The sequence below is a fragment of the Corythoichthys intestinalis genome, chromosome 12, assembly GCF_030265065.1.
Source record: "Corythoichthys intestinalis isolate RoL2023-P3 chromosome 12, ASM3026506v1, whole genome shotgun sequence".
Classification (NCBI taxonomy): domain Eukaryota; kingdom Metazoa; phylum Chordata; class Actinopteri; order Syngnathiformes; family Syngnathidae; genus Corythoichthys; species Corythoichthys intestinalis.
Genome location: NC_080406.1, coordinates 7,536,938 through 7,552,244, shown reverse-complemented (window position 1 = coordinate 7,552,244; position 15,307 = coordinate 7,536,938). Strand labels below are relative to the sequence as shown.

The window sequence follows — 15,307 nt, the reverse complement described above, 5'->3', positions numbered from 1 at the left end:
GCACATGCTGACACCGGGTGGAGAGAATGTCAGTGTTGTGCAATATTAAAAGATAACACAGTTGGTCCAAATGCAAAAATGTCAACACAAAAATGTAACACAGTATGACCGGATTGCATCTAGAGTAGAGTGGAATGCTGCTCATATATTTTACAGGTGACCTTGCATTAGTTTTCCGACTTTATTTCTCATAACATTAAATATTATTTTGTCAGGTTTGCGAGACAGTTTGCGTTGAAAATGTCTTTTTTATGCTATTTTAATTATAATTTTAATTAGCAATGTGGCTGACTGGATAAATTTAAATTAGTGCTGTCCAAATTATCGCGTTAACGTGCGGTAATTTTTTAAATTAATCACGTTAAAATATTTGACGCAATTAACGCACATGTCCCGCTCAGACAGTATTCTGCCTTTTGGTAAGTTTTACAGCAAGGCTTTTTTGCTGTCCAACAGCGAACTCTTGTGGTCGCTTTGCGACATGGTTTATTGTTTTCTTACCAGTTCATTATGGCTGCACGACGTCTCGGGCTGACGCCCACGTTGTAATGTTGTGCTTATATGATCCTTGGACAAGATTTGTCCGTAAGTATGGTTGTTGTAAAGAATGTGCATATTATGTTAGTAAGCGAAATGTTATATTTTTTTGTATGAGACGCTTTTTGTTTATGTTTAGTGAACCTGTATAGCGTGCTAAGCTAATGTTGTTGCTAATGCAATGCTTGTGTACTTTTTTTTGTAGTTTTACGAGGACAATGGTTTGAGGACATTTTATTAATAAATCAGATGAAAAAGGAAGTCTGATTATTAAGGCGTCGTTCACTAGCTGTCTAGCTTTGGAAAAAGTAGACGCTTCGGAGTGAGGACAGCATAGACAGATTTAAATGACAGTAGAGTGAAATCCCCACTACAGTCCTTATGTACCGTATGTTGAATGTATATATCCATCTTGTGTCTTATCTTTCCATTCCAACAATTTATTTTACAGAACATATGTATAATTTACAGAAAAATGTGGCATAGTTTATAGATGGTTTGAATTGCGATTAATTGCGATTAATTATGATTAATTAATTTTTAAGCTGTAATTAACTTGATTAAAAATTTTAATCGTTTGACAGCCCTAATTTAAATATTTGATGTTTTCATTTAAACTCTTTTTCTGTGATTGGCTTTTGGTGTGCAAGTTTTTACATTAACTCATTTGCTCCACAAAAAAACATATAAATATGTTCTATTCTTAATTGTTTCAGTGTCCCAAAGACGTATTTATACGTCTTTTACGTTTTATAAAAAAAAGACATCTCTGGGTCGTGATTCAATTTAGCTCCAAAGCACAAAGCTGAAAATCCATTTAAAAGCAATAAAACTGGCCACTGGAAGGCAGTAGCGCATTTGGTAAGACCCGCAATCCGATTCAACGGGTATGAACGGCCAAGCTGCATGTCCGGGTGCCTGCGGAAGACAACCGAATGAATGCCAGGGGGCGGACGACCGAGCAGAATAACCGGGAGGACGCCCGGGATGCCAGGTGTGGAACCACACAGAATGACCGGGGCCACTAGTACAGTGGACGATGTCTTTGAGTCTGTGCTGCTCGTGAGCATAGCCCGCCGAGACTAAAAAAAAATCATCTTTTATGAGACAGACGGCGATGAGGGAAAAGTTTAACCGTCTGTCGCGGCCAGAACTGCGTCCTCTTTCAGTTAGTTATGTGTAAATGAATTGTTACTTTGCTATCAAAAGCTTGATTTGTCATGTTGTTTATGTTATTTTGTAAAAGGAAAACATTATTCAGACGTTTGGAATGTAACTAAAGCAAAAAATAGCTGTGTAAAGTCAAATTTATGTTTGAAATGAATGCTTTCACAAAAAGCTCAATTTCTCAGTTTTTTCATCAGAAATTGGAAAATTGCTCAAACTAAGCTATTTTCTAATGCTGATTCCTAAAAAATGGAAAAAGATTAGGGCTGTCAAACGATTAAAATTTTTAATCGAGTTCATTACAGCTTAAAAATTAATTAGTCGTAATTAATCACAATTAATCGCAATTCAAACCATCTATAAAATATGCCATATTTTTCTGTAAATTATATATATATTCTGTAAAATAATTTGTTGGAATGGAAAGATAAGACACAAGATGGATATATACGTTTAACATACGGTACATAAGGACTGTAGTGGGCATTTCACTCTACTGTCATTTAAATCTGTCTATGCTGTCCTCACTCCGAAGCGTCTACTTTTTCCAAAGCTAGACAGCTAGTGAACGACGCCTTAAGAATCAGACTTCTTCCTTCTTCATCTGATTTATTAATAAAATGGCCTCAAACCATTGTCCTCTTTAGACCGTAGTGAAACTACAAAAAAAAAAAGGACACAAGCATTGCATTAGCAACAACGTTAGCTTAGCACGCTATACAGGTTCACTAAACATAAACAAAAAGCGTCTCATACAAAAAATATAACATTTCGCTTACTAACATAATATGTACATTCTTTACAACAACCATACTTACGGACAAATCTTGTCCAAGGATCATATAAGCACAACATTACAACGTATGCGTCAGCCCGAGACGTCGTGCAGCCATATTGAACTGGCAAGAAAGCAATAAACCATGTCGCAAAGCGACCACAAGAGTTCGCTCTTAGACAGCACAAAAAACCTTGCTGTAAAACTTACCAAAAGGCAGAATACTGTCTGAGCGGGACATGTGCGTTAATTGCGTCAAATATTTTAATGTGATTAATTAAAAAAATTAATTACCGCGCGTTAACGCGATAATTTTGACAGCCCTAAAAAAGATATGAACTAACTTTTTTTTCCTACTGAAAGAAGACAGTCTAATCTTTCTTTTGGTGGGTTCCATGTTTATATAGCAATAGAACAGAATTTTCTGTGGGCCTTGCAAAATCAGTCAAAATCCAGGAAAACGGCCGGTAGCTAAGGGAGCTAAAAACTCACTACAAGTAGTCCCCGGGTTACGACTTACCCGACTGATGTGATTTTGACTTTACGACGCCTGTGTCTCGTCCGCCGTTTTGTCTCGTTTTTTTTTTTTTTTTAAAGTCACATAACAATGTCCCTCACCTCTCAGCATTGATGGTAAGTGCAGTATATAATTTGTCATTTAATTTAGTTATTTATTAAATCTAAATGGTTGATCTCTCATTGCTATGCATTTCTAGTATTTCATTATACTATATGTGTGGTCCGCTTTCTTTAGTTGCACTCGGACGTGTTTGACATCATGCAAGCGCTACCTTCTGTTAGTTTCGTGTGTTACTTTCACGTTGGGAAGCTGAGGTGAACGTAAATTAACATTACAAGGCAGAGAAACGGTAAACCGCGCAGGCTTGGCGATACCCCCCCGTTAGCTTGCGTTTAGCCCGCTAGCTTATTGAGCAATGTTTGTTTTCACTTCCCTGGCACAGCCAGACTATTCTCCCTGTATTTTTCCAAACATTGTGAGAAAAAGTCTGGGACCCAGCCCATTAACGGCCTCTCGAGCAAGGTACAAAATCAACCGTCCAATCAGATTTGTTTATTTGCGTGACGTGTTCTTAACGAGTAACGTCACTCTTGCGTGCTGAAAGTTGTCTCTACAACAACACAGATGGTGAACGGGAGAGCCGAAAATATATTCCAATCCGCGGTAAAACCAGTTTTAAATGACCAAAAACACTTTGAAAAAAGTCATTGACAACAGTCAACATGGCTCGCGCTAGCCATGCTGAATAAACTTCTCCATTCTCCGCTCACGCTAATTACTTGTCGTTTTAACAACGTCATGTCTGCCTGTCGCCGATTGGTCCACTCTGCTGTCTGTTTGCTGTGGCTTGCTCCGCCCTCGGAATTTGATCCGCCGGACGGTCGCCAGACTCAATCGCTGGAACAGCGGTGAGTTTGGTATACCAGGCAACGTTTTCAGCCCTGGACCGGTGGCACTTAAAGCTGTTGTTTTCCTTGTTGAATTGCCCAAAATTTGGACCTTATTTCCCTCGGTATTATTAGGCAGGTGTTAAGGTTCATTTTTGTATGTAAATATGTCTCTATTGATTTACTTTATGACATTATGGTACGCTCTGACATGATTGTATTTTCTAAATGTGTGTTCATTGTTGGACAGTGACAAATAAATGTAAGTTGTAAGGAGAACTATGGTGTGATCGATGTTAGAGAGGGAAGAAGTAGCTAGAGGTGGGAATCTTTGGGCACCTAACGATTCGATTACGATTCAGAGGCTACGATTCGATTATAAATCGATTATTGATGACATCCCCCCCGCTATTAGCTGCTAATGTTTTGTACATTAGTTACAAAAACTGTATATTAAAAAAAAAAAAAAAAAAAAGCCTCGCAGGCTTAGATAAACGACTATTTCAGTATCAAGTTAACAGGTAAAAGCAATACATAATATACTCAAATCCCCATTCTGTATCAGCAGCTTTAAACTACATTCAATTAATTTAATGTTGTCAATCAACCGTTAAAGTTGTTAAAATTGCTCCTGTTATTCCATAATTTCCCTTTTGTCTACTTTCGATATGTGAAAGTTTTAAAACTATTTTAAAGATAGATTCAAATCAATATTTTACCGATTTAGGAGTATTTTAGATAAAAGTTAATTAATTTTGCTTGAAAGGTTCGCTACAACAGCCTTGCAGGGAAGTCTACTGCTTTAAGATGGCGGCCGTTTAGCTTTCTCTACATGTGCTGCTATCGCCACCGAGTCTATTTTACATCTAGTCCTATATAAATATGATATCTACCTTAACATTATGTATTGTGGACATACTTTGTAGCAGCTTTCGGCAGCAGTCAGGTATGTCGTTGTTTTTTTTATCTCGCAGCATGAGTTGAGCTAGAGCCGTGAGTTGAGCATTGGCATTACCCGAGGGGCCGGGAAATGACAAGCCGGGAAATGACAAGCATGATGTTTAGCTACTCTCGCTCCGTTCCTCATTGCGTCCCGAAGACTGCGCGGCGCGCTGAGTGTGGTTTACTTCCGCTTTACTTGACATATAAATAAATTTGATTTGATTTGATTTGATTTCAATAATCGGAATTTGGATGTTTGTGAATCGTTCTCGAATCTTCCATGGCCGAATCGCGACTAATCTAAGAATCTGAAATTTCGCACACCTCTCGAAAAAGCTATCTAATTTCCTATTTTATTGTATTAATCTGATGTATAATACATGTTTTTGAATAATTATTTTGAGATTAAGGGTTCTTATAGGGTGAATTCTGACTTGTGCGGAAATTTGGGTTACGTCACAAGCGTGGGGAAGGGACTCATTTGTAAATCGTAACTTTATCAGCAAATGGTTGTGTCGGAAGCACAAAGTAGGCAGGTACCGGGGCGGAACTTTGAGGGGTCCCACCGCCCCCGGACATAAAGTAGGCGTGGTTGGGAAAGGGGAGGGCCAAAGAGAAAGGTAAGATGATACGTGGAGCTGTAATATAGTGTTCAGGTTTTAAAAGATCTCCGACAGCCGCTTGGCCGGTTATTTGGAGGGGCCCGCAAAAGAATTTCCACTTGCACCTTCGCTCCCAACACAAACTGGACGATCGTCTTGAGGGGCCCGCAAATAATTGTTCACCAGCACCCCCCACAGCCCACGTTGGACGGCCCACTCAGGGGGCCCCGTTTATGCTCATCGCACCTAGGCCCTGTTCACATTTGTTCCGCTACTGGGCAGGTACATGCACAATAAGGCACACTATGATTATACAATCACTGTTTTCAAATCTGCTCATTTGCAGAGCAGTTTGACTTTAAAAAGTGATTCAAATCAAATAAAAGAACACACACAAATCACAAGCTTAACCAGCTCACACAATCATGTTGATCTATATTATGAACGAAACATTTGATGGTTGAATCCAATTTCATGCAGGTTCATGAAAACAGACTATGATGACAGGCCCAAGCACTATTTCCATTGGTAACTATTCCAATAAAGCCATTGAAATAATGTGCATTTTTTTCATCAGATCAAAAGAGTTGCACATAGGAACTGTCCAGGACCATGGACAGCTCCACACTGCTTGTCGTCTGCCCGTGTGATATACAAGTGAAGCATCATCGTTCCAATCACTGCTAAATGACATATTGAACTCTTTTTCATAGAATTTCCCTAAGAAACATGGTTGAGTCCTTTCAACTATCAAAAAAGCCAAATAAATAACTAATAAACAGCTACGACAAGATGTTAATGGTCAATACGTGAAAATCATTGCAAGCCTAACACTCGTATTGTTGGGGTCAGAAGTGAACAATTTTCCAGTTTTTGAATGCCATAAATCAATAATACTTTTGACATACCCAAACTTGAAAACAGGTCAATCTTGACCTGAAAACAATCCAGGTAGTCCCCAGGTTACGAACGAGTTCCGTTCCTACGCTGGCGACGTAACCCGAATTTCCTCGTAAATTTGATCTGCTAGCAAAAATATTGGCAGATTTGGCTAAGGAACCTCACTAATTAAGAATACAACCTAAAATTTTACATGGACAGTACACACATGTAATATATATATAATATACAGTGGGGCAAATAAGTATTTAGTCAACCACCAATTGTGCAAGTTCTCCAACTTGAAAAGATTAGACAGGCCTCTAATTGTCAGCATGGGTAAACCTCAACCATTAGAGACAGAATGTGGAGAAAAAAAACAGAAAATCACATTGTTTGATTTTTAAAGAATTTATTTCCAAATTAGAGTGGAAAATAAGAATTTGGTCACCTACAAACAAGCAAAATTTCTGGCTGTCAAAGAGGTTTAACTTCTTCTCACGAGGTCTAACGAGGCTCCACTCATTACCTGTATTATTGGCACCTGTTTTAACTCATTATCAGTATAAAAGACACCTGTCCACAACCTCAGTCAGTCACACTCCAAACTCCACTATGGTCAAGACCAAAGAGCTGTCGAAGGACACCAGAGACAAAATTGTAGACCTGCACCAGGCTGGGAAGACTGAATCTGTAATCGGTAAAACGCTTGGTGTAAAGAAATCAACTGTAGGAGCAATTATTAGAAAATGGAAGATATACAAGACCACTGATAATTTCCCTTGATCTGGGGCTCCATGCAAGATCTCACCCCGTGGCGTCAAAATGATAACAAGAGCTGTGAGCAAAAATCCCAGAATCATACGGGGGGAACCTAGTGAATGACCTACAGAGAGCTGGGACCACAGTAACACAATGCGCCGCCAGGGAGTCAAATCCTGCACTGCCAGACGTGTCCCCCTGCTGAAGAAAGTACCCGCCCAGGCTCGTCTGCAGTTCGCTAGAGAGCATTTGGATGATCTAGAAGAGGTCTGGGAGAATGTGTTATGGTCAGATGAAACCAAAATAGCACTTTTTTGTAGAAACACAGGTTCTCGTGTTTGGAGGAGAAAGAATACTGAATTGCATCTGAAGAACACCATACCCACTGTGAAGCATGGGAGTGGAAACATCATGCTTTGGGGCTGCTTTTCTGCAAAGGGACCAGGACGACTGATCTGTGTAAAGGAAAGAATGAATGGGGCCATGTATCGAGAGATTTTGAGTGAAAATCTTCCATCAGCAAGGGCATTGAAAACGTGGCTGGGTCTTTCAGCATGACAATGATTCCAAACATACAGCCAAGGCAACAAAGGAGTGGCTTCCTAAGAAGCATTTCAAGGTCCTGGAGTGGCCTAGCCAGTCTCCAGATCTCAACACCATAGAAAATCTGTGGAGGGAGTTGAAAGTCCGTGTTGCCCAATGACAGCCCCAAAACATCACTGCTCTAGAGGAGAGCTGCATGGAGGAATTGGCCAAAATACCAGCAACAGTGTGTAAAAAGCTTGTGAAGAGTTACAGAAAACGTAACCGGTAGATATGTATATTTGGAACCTTTTGTAATTGCGCCGATGAAGCAGTTTTGATGATGCACACAAATCAATATTGTGCAAAAGATAATAGCCTGTAAAAGGCATTCGTTGCAGTACTGTATTGTAACATGAGTGTAAATACAGTACAGTATTGTCGACCAGAACCAAGGAAGCCATTCAAATGGTAAGTAGACATAACAATGGTTCGCCCTCAGGGTCAATTCAATGTGCACTCTGTTTACATGCTACATTCACTTTGCACTACATATATTGTGTACAACAATGCAGAAGAGAGGCATAGTTGTTATCTCGAGGCAGTTCACACTTGAAAATGTTTACCTCTTTCTTTCTTACCTTTTGAGGGCCACCCTAAACTGCTTCTTTTCAAACAATTAAAAAAATAATCGACACGACTTTTACCGCCTTCACTAGCACCCTAAGGGTGGGAACCTCTGGGTACCTCACAATACGATACAACAATTATCGATACACAGTTCAGGAAATCATTGTACTCCATTGTACTATGAGAATTGAATTGTAGACGTCCAATTCATTTGAAGTGGGAGGGTGGCAGCGAATGAACGAATTCGCTGCCACCCTCCCACTTCAAATGGATTGGACGTCTATGGCAGCCAATGAGTTAAATTTGGGAGCATTTCAGGCCATTGGCTGTTGAGTTTTGGTCAAATCCTGATGATTTTGGGGGCATTTATGAGCCACTGCTTGTTGATTTTAGGGCATTTCTGGGCCACTTCTGGTTGATTTTAGGTTAAAGAACAGGAGGTGACAAGTTAATATCATCAAATTAATAAGTAGTGACTGGAACTATACAGAAAGTGACCAGAAAATGCCCTAAATTCAACAAAAAGTGATCTGTGCAGAGCTGCCCAAAAGTATTGGCACCCCTGCAATTCTGTCAGATAATGCTCAATTTCTCCCCGAAAATGATTGCAATTACATATGCTTCGGTAGTAAAATTTTTCTTGCAGTGAAAAACACAAAAGAGAGTGACAAAAAAAAAATAATAAATCATGATGATTTTACACAAAACCCCAAAAATGGGCCTGACAAAAGTATTGGCACCCTTAGGCCACCCTGATGATGTTGATGCCATTTCCAAAAAAGCTCTACTTTTGTCTCATCTGACCAGAGAACATTTTTCCAAAACGTTTTTGGCATTCTCAGGTAATTTTTGAAATCTCTCGTCAATTTTTCCACATTTAGGGAGGTTAGCCAGAGTGCCATGGGCTTAACACTTATCACTTTAATGCCTGTAATATGAAGCAATTTTCAGAGAATCACAAAATTTGAAAAATAAGGTCTTAATGAAACCTTTTTCTCAAATTTATAAAAAAAGAAAAACAAAATTAATATGTGTAATAAGCGCTCTAATATCTATAACCCTTGCTAAATCCTGTTGGTTTTTTTTTTCATGGAACCTGCAGATGCATGAGTTGACTTGCATCCATTATTTCTTTTTTTTTGAGGAAAGATATTTCAAAATTCTGAATTACTCTCAAAATCATGAAATTGTAAGTGTATCAAATGTGACACATTTGCCAAGAAAGCGTTAATGATGACACAGCGCACGGTAGACACAGGAACATTCAGGTCTTTGGAGATGGCCTTTAGATTGCCCATGCTTCCTCACAATTTCTCTTATCAAGTCCTCAGACAGTTCTTTGATCTTCTTTGTTTTCTCCATGCTCAATGTTGTACATACATGGACACAGGACAGAGGTTGAGTCAACTTTAATCCATTTTAACTGGCTGCAAGTGTGATTTTTATTGCCACCACCTGTTATGTGCCACGGGTAAGTAACAAGTGCTGTTAATTACACAGATTAGAGAAGCATCACATGATTTTTCAAAAGGGCGCCAATACTTTTGTCTGACCTATTTTTGGAGTTTTGAGTAAAATTATTATGATTTAATTTTTTACCATTTTCTTTTGTGTTTTTTCATCGGAAGCAAAATAAATGAAGTTGTTACCAAAGAATTTGTAATTGCAATCATTTTCTGGGAGAAATTGAGCATTATCTGACAGAATTGCAGGGGTGCCAATACTTTTGGCCAGCACTGTAAATGCCCTGAAAATCGGAAAGACTGGCAGTGAATACTCTGGTTTCCCATCCCGGTCTAAATAGATTGAGCGTCTAGCGTCGTCAATATTAGCCATTGAGGTAACGGAGACACTATTCTAGTGAACAGGAATTGACCTGTAAATGCCCCCAAAATAGGGAACAGGTCATGTTTGAGTGCCATTGACGGCAGTTACGTCACTGTCAAAATGAAATGGACATCAATGGCAGCTAATAAGCTTACATAGACACTATTCTAGTGGAAGATTTAGCTAGCAATCTGTTGGTTCTATTTTTTTTTTTTTTTTTTTTAAACAGTAAAGATTTTCCGATTCTTGGCAGGACCATAACAATAACATTTTGGGATACAAAGTATCACGATATCTCACCATTTTGATATATAGTCACACCCCTAGTCACGACTACTACCGTAATATTCAGACTATAAGGCACACCTGAATATAAGCCGCCACCCACCAAATTTGATACGAAAATGGCATTTGTTCATCGATAAGCCGCAGCTGTCCTCACTGTATTACCAAGAATTGAGACTATTTTACGTTCATATCTATAAAGAATTCAGAAATGTAAGCATTTATTCACAAGAATTTTCTGCCCGGTTCTTTGCTCTTTTAACAAAGAATCGAGACTGTTTCACGTCCATACTGTATCTATAAAGAATTCAGGCATTTAAGCATTTATTCACAAGAATTTGTAACGTAAAAAGCTCTCTGTGGTGATAAAGCGGCCCCACAGTGGCTTAAAGACTAGCAGCACATTTGACATATTTACGTAAAATAAATGCTAATTGCTGTTTTTTTGTTTGTTTGTTTGTTTTTTGCTAAACCAAATCGCTGATATGGGAATACTCCAGGTACAGAAAAGTTAGCAGCTTAAAGTATATGTGACACGAAAAGCATGTTTATTTCATAATACGCGCGGTATTTTATGCTCCTGAATGATATGGACCGCTTGGATGTGTGTGAAAGCGATCGCTATATTTATTTAGTTTTTTTAATCCCGCGCCATGAAAATGAGTGACTTCCGGCAACAGTCTCGAGTTGAGAAAGAGGGCGCTGTGACGTGTATGGATGAAGGCGTCCTCTTCACTAGACAGCTGTACTGTTGTATGAGGACTAAGGCTTCATCTGACTTTACGGATTAATACGTTTATTTTTCGCATCACGCCAGCCAAACGGCTGCAGAAAAATAATTCTGTATGAGGGAGAGGCGTATGCGTCTTTTTGGAGTTTCAAAAGGTTCCCATTCACCGTGGATATTGGCCAAAACAAGCCCGACTACTGTGGGAGCATTGGACTTACGAGGAAGTGAGTAAACATCTTGTTTAGTATTATGTCAAATATTAATACAGCTATTACAAAGTAAACACTTAAATAAAGGTCTACTTACGTTTGAGCATTGATAGGCATGTAAAAAGCTCTCCTCGTGCACATTAGCAGCACTTTAGCTGCACAACAACTGCAGCCGCCCTCCTCCGGGGAAGGAACTGTAAATTGCTCTCCGCCGGGCGGTTTGCCGATCAGCTAAGACAATCAACAACCCAGTCGTCATGTCAAATAATCCAGGCTAGTTATGTTGATTTTCCGCTTCGAAGGCTTTGAAACATCACTTGGTTCGAGTTAGCATGTCGGCTAGCTGTCACGCCTCTTGGTTTGTTTACATTCTCCGAAGCCGGGGAAGGGAAATGACATATGTCCGATTTAGGTGACATAAAATATCTTTCGGGAGGTGCGACAGTAAAGGTGAAGTCGACAGTTTTGACCATTATAGAGTCATTTTGCCATGTCGTCCTGAATAAATGCATTTTTATTATTTCATATTCCATTTAGCACAAGACTGTTATTTGTCATGACCATGCCATTTATTCAGCAATTGGGGAAAATACTTGGATAAAAAGAATATCCTGTAAAAATATTGAAGTAAAAAGACAGAAACAATGACATTTTGCAGTTCTCTTCGTCGCGTTTTCCTCGTTTTCCCTCTCGATGGGATGACTGGTCCTTCTCAAGCCATTTATATAGCTACTGGGGGAAAAATACTTGGATAAAAAGAATATCCTGTAAAAATATTGGAGTAGAGAGACTGAAACAATGACATTTTGCAGCTCTCTTCGTCGCGTTTTCCTCGTTGTGAATAATTCCCCCTCAATGAAAACCGATGAGCCCAGTCTACCGCTGACGTCATCCACCTGTTGGGGACGCTAAAGCCCTATAATGGTAGGCGTGGCTAACCGGCAGATTAAATGACTAATTTCTCGTCATCTGCACTTTGCTAAATTGTTGTATATAGTCGAATCGTCTCAAAACATGATTCTAATTCACATAATAATGCCATTTAAGACTTTTTTTCTCCTGACGTATGCTCTTTAAATGAGGAAGGCCAACCGACATGTAAAACATGTTTGCGGAGGGTGGCTGCCTAGGAGGCAATATCTCAAATATGATTTCGGATTTATCCAAAACTAAAGTCTAGTAAACACAGTCATGAACGTTTCCCACCAGCTATGAGAGTTAACTCCAGCATGCTTAGTGTGTCTAGCGGTGGTAAAATGTGTTTTTTTCTCTCTGGCTCTGTATTGAGAAAGCGAGTGTGTGTATAATGTAAACACGATACGACTCATACACATGTTTTTTCTATGGAAAATAATTCAATTATTTTTGTTCTGATGGTAGTAATGTTGAGCTGTGGCTGTGGGTTTAGGCTCACCAAAATTATTTAAGATTTTTTTTTTCAACTTAACATTGTACTTATGTTTCCACTTGCTAACATGTTTGAAAAATAAAATCCTGTTCAATGGATATTCCCCAGTTATCTCAGAGTAACACATTTTAGAGCTGTAATTGCAATACCGTGATACTGTGATATTTTGGCTTTAGGTTACTACAGCCTAAATGTTACGTCTTTATTACGTTGGGTATTAAAAATATGCCTCTTGGACGTTTTAGGGAGGCCATAGTAATTCTAATGTTCTACAAATGCCAAAGTAATGGCCATTAGCACTGCAAACTGTCTGCTGACACCACATGTCCAATTACAGGAGCCCACATTTTAGTGAAGCTAAGTATTTGGGACTTCTTACGTGCTGGTGTCCTGTTTGATCCTTTCTGGTTAACATCCTTTCTTTAAAATAAAAAAAAATTAAAGAAAATAAAAAGAGCTTAGCAAAAGTACGACTACTACTACAATACAGTGTAAATATTACGCCGAGAGACAACCAAGAATGTGCTAGCGCTCATCCATGGGTCTCCCCTTTTGACTCCGTAGGGTCACTGTACTTTCTGCTTGTCACAATCAATACAACCCCTAGAGTCCATTTCTCAATTTGTGGTCATATTTTTCATCACTTCTCAAAATTTTGCTAACCCTTCTCTCCCACCGGCCAATCAAGCAACCAAAACAATACCAAAAAAATAATGCAAATTGGTCTAATTCCCAGAATAAACACGTCAAGCTTAAATCCTGCATCATTTTGATTTACTGTGTTGCTGCCAAAGCTTACCAAAAAGGATCGGGATGATGTAAAGCACGAATCCTGACGAGCAACCTATAGGTGCAAGTTGGCGTTTGTGCAGTGGTGCGTGTGCACCAATCCATTGAATCAATTACACCCCCCCCACCCCAATAACACTGCATCAAGAGAAGTTGTTGGGTAACCAGTGAAAATTCAAACTTGTCCAGTATATCATCCACATTAAAGCTGCTGTTGCTGAGTATTATTGTTATTCATAATGGAGGATTTTATAGTCTTAAGTGGACAGCTGCCTCTTCTTTTACACCTTTATCTAAATCCCCTTCCTGTGTTTGTGTGCGTGTGTGTGTGCCTGCACTGCAGATGGCTTCTCCGGTGCCTCCACGGTTAAGCTGGCGAAAGAGCTGCGAGACAAATATGAGGCACATTCCAAAAGAGATGGGAGACTCCCTATGCAATGCGATTAAAAAAAAAAAAAAAAAATGAAGGAAAAAAATCCCTGTATTTTGCCCCTCTATAACTTACTGTCATTAAAAAAAATTCCATTCACAGCAACAATGCGCAAACTTTAAGTGTTGTGGAAATTCAGGGCAAAGCTGGCCTACCTTCAACTTTGATTCCCAAAAGAACAAAATGTAACAATTTCTCTGGAGCTCCTTCCCGAGTCAGTCAGTCAGTGAGGGGGTGAGTCTTCTCTGGACATGACAACTCCGAATAAGGGGGAATGACGAGGTTCCGTAAAATGATGGATGAACGGATGGGAAGCCAGGTCAGCCCCAAATAATCCCAAAAGGAGACAGGAATCGTGTCAGAAGAAGAAAAAGATGCAGAATGACAGGTGTATAAGGAGCTCTTAAATGGAATATTTGGATGGGAATAAAGGCAAGGAGGTTGAGGGGGGGTTACGATTCCCAAGAGTCATCCCCCCTTATCCTCCTCCTCCTGGTGATGACTTTATGAGGCAAAGGGTACCCGGTGTCTAATCCTCGGCCATCCCAGACTCGCTGCTCCTTGTGCGGCCACGCTGCTGCGCAGGGAAAGAAGGCGGCAAATGAATGCACTCAGAAAAATGGTCACATCCAATAAGGGGGAGGATGGAGAGAGAGAGTGGGAAGAGAGGAGAGGAGAGGAGGGAGAGAGCATGAGAGAGAGTGGGGGGTGGGGGGGGGGGGGGTGTTCCTCCTCAGTAAGGCACTGTGGTCGCAGTGCGACCAGTCTGCTCCTGGTCCTAGTGCCCCTCAGATAATCATCCCACTCCTGCGTCATTATTCACCGTTTTTTTTTTTTTTTTTTTTTTTTTTTTTTTTATATCTTAACTTGATTTATTTCATGAGATAATCCATGAATATACACATGCTATTATTCTTGATTCCCATTGATCATCTATCTTTTACTTCCAATTGTGCTTCCTCCTCATCGTGCAAAAACGTGCAGTTAGCATTTTTTTAACGTAAATATTGCAAACTATGATGCTAGTCAGTAAGCAAATTTAGCGGCCGCCTCATGAAAACAAAAAGCTTTTTCTGTTGAATTTCTTCTGAATAAATGCTTAAATCCCTGAATTCTTTATAGATATGGACATAAAAAAGTCTTGATTCTTGGTTAAAAGCAAAAAAAAAAAAAAAAGTGCAGTTAGCATTTATTTTACGTAAATATTGTGAATTATGAGGCTAGTCAGTAAGGAAATTTGCCGCCGCCATGTGTAAACAAAGAACTTTTTCCATTTAAAATTCTTGTGAATAAATGCGTAAATCCTTAAATTCTTTATAAATATGGACGTAAAACAGTTTTGATTCTCGGTTAAAAGCAAAAAAACGTGCAGTTAGCATTTATTTTACGTAAATATTGCAAAAAAT

The 15,307-nt window shown here is 39.3% G+C and overlaps 1 protein-coding gene across 4 annotated transcripts in view; it reads right to left on the bottom strand.

Moving 5' to 3' along the window:
* The window catches only part of il1rapl1a (interleukin 1 receptor accessory protein-like 1a), a 628,485-nt gene extending 613,978 nt beyond the window's left edge, over positions 1-14,507 (bottom strand). For all 4 annotated transcript variants that reach the window (XM_057852783.1, XM_057852785.1, XM_057852781.1 and 1 more), the window contains exon 1: positions 14,057-14,507. The gene's annotated coding sequence lies outside the window, so the exon portion shown is untranslated. The remainder of the gene's footprint in view (positions 1-14,056) is intronic.
* Positions 14,508-15,307: the final 800 nt, after the last annotated feature.